This window comes from Cibotium barometz, chromosome 24 (genome assembly GCF_041138505.1).
Source record: "Cibotium barometz isolate CiBa-2024 chromosome 24, ASM4113850v1, whole genome shotgun sequence".
Taxonomy (NCBI): domain Eukaryota; kingdom Viridiplantae; phylum Streptophyta; class Polypodiopsida; order Cyatheales; family Cibotiaceae; genus Cibotium; species Cibotium barometz.
In genome coordinates, this window is record NC_141069.1 from 17151933 (window position 1) to 17159534 (window position 7602).

The following is a 7602-nucleotide window of genomic DNA, read 5'->3' on the forward strand; positions in this document are numbered from 1 at the left end:
GCTGTGGTGGTGGGGAGGGTCAGCGTTCAACTTTTGGGATTTGAAAGGCAAAAGGAATGGGAGAGAAGAAGAGTAGGTGATTCCATGGTCTTCTAGAACTTGGTACCTAGAGTACGCCTGAATAATAAAAGTAGTAATCGTATCGACCACAAAGACCCCCCCCCCCCCCCCCCCCCCCCCCCCCCCCCCCCCCAAAAAAAAAGAAAAAGAAAAAGTAATCGTATCGATCCCGAATCCCGATAGCATTGTGCAGGCGCTGCTGAAAGTCTTAAATCGAAGTGGCGTGCCCTGCGGGTTTTTCTTCTTGTAATTGGACGCTCATGGGTGCCGTGGCGGAAAGGAATGGGGTCCACGAGGACTTTTGTGGATATCACAAATGGAATGGAGTTGCAACTCTTGCAGTATAAAAGCAGGTGGGCTGGATCCCCGTGTAACTCTCTATCTCTCTCTCTTTCTTGTTTAATTTGAGCTAATAATTGTTAATAATTATTAGCAATATTCCTGCACAGCAGTTAGTTAACTCTCCCGGCAATGGCGATCGAGGTGTTCAGCGACAAGGTGGAGTGCAAGGTGTCGGCCAAGAGGCTGTGGCGCGGGGCCTTCGAGGACGCCCATAACTGCCTGCCCAAGGCTCTGCCGCGGGCGTGGAGTACGCGGGCAGCGGCTTCCAGCCGGGCTCGCTGAGAACCATCCACTTCCACAAGAGTATGCATGCAGGCTGGTCGATGAATGAATTGATTTATTTAAATAAGCAGCTTCGCGCTAGCTGCATAATGAATTGAATCATTGTAAATTAGATAATACTGATGACAGTTTTCATGGCTCCTCGCAGGCCACGCTGAGCACATTGCGCGAGAGAAGCACCCGGAGCACGTGGTGCTGCACATCAAGGAGAGGCTGGAGGAGGTGGACCACCAGGCCCTCAAGCTGAAGGTGGAGGTGGTGGAAGGGGGCTTCCTGGGCGTCCTGGTGAAGCACTACAAGTACACCGTGAAGGTGAAGGAAGGGGCGCACCCCGGCACATGCGTGGTGCACTGGTCCTTCGAATATGAGGCCCTGTCCGAGAAGCACCAGCCCCACGTCCCTGCGGCGCTTAAGGAGGTGGTGCCCCTCAGCTTCACTGGAGTGGAAGCATACCTGCTCGCCCACGGCGACTTATACACGGAGTGAATCTTGGAGCTGGCCCCCCTCTCTCTACCTAGGCAAATGGTTGTTTAAATACGAAGGCTTCTCATGAGGTCGGCTGCTCTTGAGCAAACGATTGAGCGAACGGGAGGGACTACCATCTTGGTTTTTTGGGCGCTGCCGTTTTTGTATTTCTTCATCGAGGGGGAAACTTTTTATTAGTAATAAAGAGGTTTATATACATATGTGTGTGTGTGTGTGTTTTTTTTTCAAAGCTTGGATATGTACATGCTCGGCGAGAGTGTTGCCTTTGTATGTATGCTCCTTGCTTTAATTACCATCCTACGTGGCAATATGGGGTGTTTACATTAACAATGCATTGCATTAGCTACACTACGCTCGCTCGCATGTCACTCTTCCCCACTTGATCAGAGGGCTATAGCTCTACCCACAACATTGGGAGGATAATGTTGCATTGCGTAGATTTTCGGGGACGTAGAGTCATGCACAACATTAGATAGACGAAACTTTTTCTTTTTCTATTTTCCGGCTCACCTCTTGGAGTGATGTTTTGGGGTCCTACATGTATGAATCATCTCCATACACTACACACAAACCTCCATGCATTTCTCCACATATTAGATTCTGTCTAAATGGTGTAGACCGTCGACAATGACATTTGATCATTGATTCTCCATTGATCTTCACCATCGGCCATTGTTTAAAAAATCATGGCTTTATGAGAAAATCTCTTTCAATAAGTCCTATCACTATAAACATTAGGACATTTTCGAGGTCATTTATAGGGCCTTGTAAGAAATTCACGAATTTCTAATTTCTCTCTCTAGAAAATGTGTATAGAATAAATAAAAACTAAATTTCAAGATGTAAAAGTTCTATTCTTTCTTTTAAGAACATTTGGAAGCTTGTCATAAAGTCCGTGTACCTCATGTCTATACCCCACATTGCATTTATGATGTGAGAGATGTGGAATTGACGGCGCGAAACACGGGCACACATCACTAGAAGAACGCAGGTATTTGATATTGGCAGCATTGAACTCGAGCACGCTTAGTAAACTCTCGCTGAGGAAATGGGGCCAAGTTAAAAAATTATAATAAACATGGCCACCTACGGCATCAATAAATCCCTCACATGCACATGGATAGGTCATGAGCTCCTTAAGCTAGGGGTCTAGGGTTCAAATCCCAGCTGGGCCAAGAGCCGTAGGATAGCCCGAGTTTCATATATCTTTTTCCATTTCAACACACACACACACATGTATACATGCATGCATCCAAACAAATGTGAACTTTGAATGAAATAAATCACTTTCAAAACTTAAGTTTTGGAATGTAAGGGAAGAGTAAAAAGGAAGTAAGTGTTACAGATAAAACACTTTCCTCTTGATAGCCATTTGGTGCACATAGGGGTGCATAAGTTGCTTTAGAATTTTCTTATAGCTTCCAATGGCTATCTTTTACACACGCACACACACACACACCGACCCACCCACCCACACACCCACCCAAACACACAAACTTATAGTGATGTAGGGTGTGTGTGTGTGTGTGTGTGTGTGTGTGTGTGAAAGATAGCCATGTCTGCTAAAAAGACTAAGTGGATAGAGAAGATGAATGAGGAAGATGATGAGAGGGAAAGTTTATTTTGTGTGCTAAATGTTCTAGCAAAGAAGAAAACTTGAAAGAAAGTATGATGAATTGTGTGTGTGTGTGTGTGTGTGTATGTATGTATGTATGTATGTATATGTTTGTGTGTGTGCATGTACACACACACACACACACACACACACACACACACACATGCACACACACACACACATACTCTGAATTCTAGTGCCGTTTGGCATGATATTTAGACCTTAACAATGTTGGAACGTAGTATGCACGCTAAATGGCTATGGACCATCGGCTTTGTATCTTGTGCTCCTGTAGAGTTGCTTTAGAGTATTCTTATAGCTCCAAATGGCTATCTTATACACACATACACACACACACACACCAACTTATAGTGATGTAGGTGTGTCTGTGTGGGTGATTGTGTGTGTGTGTGTGTGTGTGTGTGTGTGTGTGAAAGAAAACCATGTGTGTGCTAAAATGGCTAAGGGGATAGAGAAGAATACTTTATGCGCTCCACAGGGGTGCATGAGTTGCTTTAGAATACTTTATGCACTCCAAATGGCACTCTTTCACATAAACACAAAAACACACACATTTTTTATGTATTTTAAAAGGTTTTATGTGTGGGTATTTATGTGTGTGTGTGTGTGTGTGTGTGTGTGTGTGTGTGTGTGAGAGAGAGAGAGAGAGAGAGAGAGAGAGAGAGAGAGAGAGAGAGAGAGAGTGTAGAGCCTTTTGGCGCTCATAGGAGATCACAAATTCTACATAACCTCCTTATCGCGTGCCAAATGGCCATCTAAGTCTTGCCTTGTGTATATGTGCATATATGTATCTGTGAGATGGTGCATGTGTGTGTGTGTGTGTGTGTGCGCACGAGAGAGAGAGAGAGAGAACTTCAGTCTCTCTCTCTCTCTCTCTCTCTCTCGATCTCCCTCCCTCCCTCCTCTCTCTCTCCACTAACACTAGAAACTAGCTTTGAAAAAAAAATAGTAGTTTCTATTTTCGGCTAAACGTTAAACCTCAACTGTACGATTGGCATATCACCACATGTGTACGGTCTCGAAAGACATGCCCAACGAATCAATTTTTGAGGTTCAATTCGATGATACCATGTGTCGAACGGTACTCACACACGTGTAAATCCAAGGTCTATTTTGCTAAACTAAACTCGTGTTTGCTATGAGTTTATTGCTTCATCTACTTTAGTAAGCTTATAGGTACATTTAAATCCAAAAACTCCCACATGCACACCCATAGCCATCTGGCGCATATTCTTAAGTGGACAAGTTAGCACCAAGGGGGGATGTTGGAAAGGGGTGCCTGCATGTAGTTAAGTGCACTCGTGTAGTGATAGTACTCGGATGGGTGACCTCCTGGGAAGTTTTTCCCTCATTACATTTTAACATCATATCCATCTAGCACACATAAGTGTTTTGATCCTCCTTTCTCTCTCTTATATCGCTCCAAATGGCTATCATAGCCATTTCAATCGTATTGGTGCTTTGATTCTCCTTACTCTCCCTTGTATGGCTCCAAATGGCTATCATAGCCATTTCAAGCACATTGGTGCTTTGATTCTCCTCAGTCTCCCTTGCACATAAGGTGTTTTGGCATTTTTTCTAAGAGAAGGATTTTTGCATTTTTTTATACTACTAGTTGCAGAAGAGGAGGAGGGAGCATTTTGGTTGTTGAGGTTCATAGGTACTTGCTCAATTGCAGGATGGGAATAGGATACATGGCAAGTGTACACGTTCATTGGGTAAAGGTAGGTCCCAGTGGAGCAGCACTTTGGAGCAGATGATTGACATCAAATTGTGCTTTCGTATGATGAGTTGTGGATGGTTGGTTCCACCTGGACAAGTGACTGTTGGAGGCTTGCTAGCTGGGGGTGTCAGGTTTTGGCAGGAGAGATTTCTTGAGCTCAATGGCATAGTTAACACCAAAGAGCTTACAAGATGTTGCCATGTGATTGGGTAGGGGTGTGTGAGTAGTAGTCCCATCACATGAATGGAGAGTTATGGATACAGGTTTTAAAGGTCAGGTGTGACAGAATTGTCAGCTACAGTGTTGGAGGTATGTTTCTTCCACTTGGAGTGTTAACAGGATAGAGAGGCATTCCTGGAATGAGGGATACATGGAGATCCGAAAACCTTCTATCTGGAGATTGGTGCTCAACAAGCTCAGAGTTGGAGGCTTGAGTACTAGCTGATGTAGACATTGTGGGCCTCTAGGGTGTCTACAGGGGGTGCTAAACAGGGAGACAGTTTAGCAGTGTTCTCTAAGGAGCAGATTTTCTTTCTTGGAGAGGTAGATAGTTAGATGACGTCCTTTTTTGGGATAAAGAGGGAGCAAATTGTGTGACAGGTGTGATGATATAGATTGGGTTGGAGATATGGACATCTAGTGGTTCATTTTTTGGATTTTGCTTAACTTCTAGATCGGAATAGTTTGTTGGAATAAGTGCAGAGGCAGGAGTAGATCTACTTCTCGACTTGCTTTGGAGGTTTCCTTTTTTCCAACTCTCCTTGGACCAGTTTCTCTCCCAAGATCTAAGAGGGGGTGTTAGCATTATTCATCTCTTGGTAGTGTGTCCAAATTGAGTATCAAGGGTGCCCAGATTTATCCTGGGTAGCACCATATTTTTCCTTCTGGTCAGGGCCCTTGGTTGTAGGGTTTGCCACCCATTTTCACATGTTTATTATTAGCTACTCATGAGTCCTTTTTAGATCAAGTCAGCCAGCTCCTGTAGGGGCTATAAAGGCCAGGCTCTTATCTCATTTGTAGATACTTTGACATGGGCTTCAGTTCCTTCCTTACAGGAGTAGTTGTTCATCATGCCCTCACCTACAGGGACCACCCCTTGCATAGGGATGTTTGTATCATTGCTTCTTCATCATTATGCAGATTCATTTCTTTCTTTGTGTGCGTATGTCTCACGCTTTCCGCTGTGCACTTTGACATGTGCATATGCTATTGTCACTTTTATTCCAGCACATTTTGGAGGCTCATGGCCCCTACTTTGCAAATCACGGAAGCTTAGCTATTTGGTTGACCCAAGGCATGGAGCAGTCACATTGGCAAGCTTGTTGTGGGTTTTAGAAGGCTACCTCTCATGTTGGTGGAATCCATGAAGTCAGTGCATTGAGATAATTACTCATGTCGTGGTATAGGAGGATTGGAGTTAGGATAGAGTAGAAAAAGGAAGCCAAAGTCAATAGAACACAATGAATTCACGGGGCTTAATGCTTTAAATACTGAAAATTCTAAATCAATGACTTCAGTAAAATTTTGATTTGTTTCAATTTATGCTTCTCTATCACCTCCCAAGGATACTTTCAAACTTTTAGACACTAAAAACATGGCCATAATAGAGCTGAATAAAAAAAGGCCATACTCCAGAAGTGTCATTGTATTATATAAAAAAGTGATGCTTTTACAACAATGGATAGGATTCTACTACTACTCTTGATCCTACCTAGCATCCTCTGGTGCTTGAAGCTTTTTCCTCTTTCTAGATGGCTTGGCATCATCTTGCAATCATAGAACTGGTGGAACTCTTGGTCTTTTGAATCTGAGAAGCTTCCTTTTGCCATATTCACTTAACATCTTGGGATCCCTGATTCCACATGTTAATCCATATGTGGTGTAGGCTAAGTACTATTTTCTCCTTAGAGAATACACTTTGGGGCCTCGCCCGAAGGTTTGCACCACTATCTGCTTCTCTAGATGCATGATTTTATCTACATTTCACATGACAGGGAATCCCCCAGGATATCTAGATAATGTTTTGATTGCAAATAATGGGAATTTAGCTTTGTCCTTTGAGAACATTTTGTGGAAGATAATGACCTCTGGAAATTTAAGCCGGTTAATGTACTCGCCCAGTTATCCATAAGCCAACAAACCAAATGCACTATCTAGCAGCTTCATCACAATATTGAAAATTATTTTAATCATACCTTTTGATTCTCATCTTTAGTAAATCATTTGTCCATAAGTTGATTGATGACTAGGCATCTTGGATAGTTGAAGACTCCTCTTCCCTTTACGGACTATTTAGTCTTTGTTGAACATCTTGAAATTCATCTTCACTAGGAAGGTTGGCTTCATAGTGACTAGCATCCTTATACATCATTGATAATATCTGAGCAAAAGTATGGTACTCACTGCCCTTGACATTTGAATCCAATAGAAGATACTTATCCACACTTGGATTGACAACAACGAAATCATCTTCTTCTTCAAGATTATGTGTAATTACTAATGATGGTGAGATAGTAGTCCTCCCTGATGTCAAACAAAGCTTGAATATCGATTAGGAGGACATATTGGTGGTCACCTACTATTGGAAACATAAGGAGAGATAAGGTTGGAACGTGCCCTATTTCCACTACCGCACCAGGCTCCTCGTGAGCAGCTATAACAACTGGGGTGCCTTCTCTTCTGAGGGCATCAATATCAAACTGCTTACCTAGTGCCCCCTCCGAGGCAAAGTCAATCTCCTCTAAAACCTAGTGAACCTCATCATCTTCTGCTCTTTAAGGTTCCTCTGACCTTTCCTCATCTCCTTATGTTAAACCTTTCTCATCCTTAAGCAACAAATGCAAATAGCAAATAAACCAATATAACACAATATGGGGGTTTCAATTTGTTGGAACTCTTTTCATCGCATTGTAGTGCATTGAATCCAAATATGTTGTTGCGTTTGTTTGATTTTGAATGCAACACAACACGATTTACTGGTTGAATATGTTGTTTGTTTGCATATAGCATTGTATTTGGGCTAATTTTTCATGTTTGAGTTTGCTTCATTATTGATTCAATACAACGTGATATG

General features: G+C 42.8%; 1 long non-coding RNA gene across 1 annotated transcript; it reads left to right on the forward strand.

The window, feature by feature from the left end:
- The first annotated feature begins 637 nt into the window (after window positions 1-637).
- On the forward strand, window positions 638-1368 carry LOC147624956 (uncharacterized). Its single transcript, XR_015269020.1, has 2 exons — window positions 638-705; window positions 833-1368. It is a non-coding gene; the product is annotated as an uncharacterized LOC147624956 (long non-coding RNA).
- The last annotated feature ends 6234 nt before the right edge of the window (window positions 1369-7602 follow it).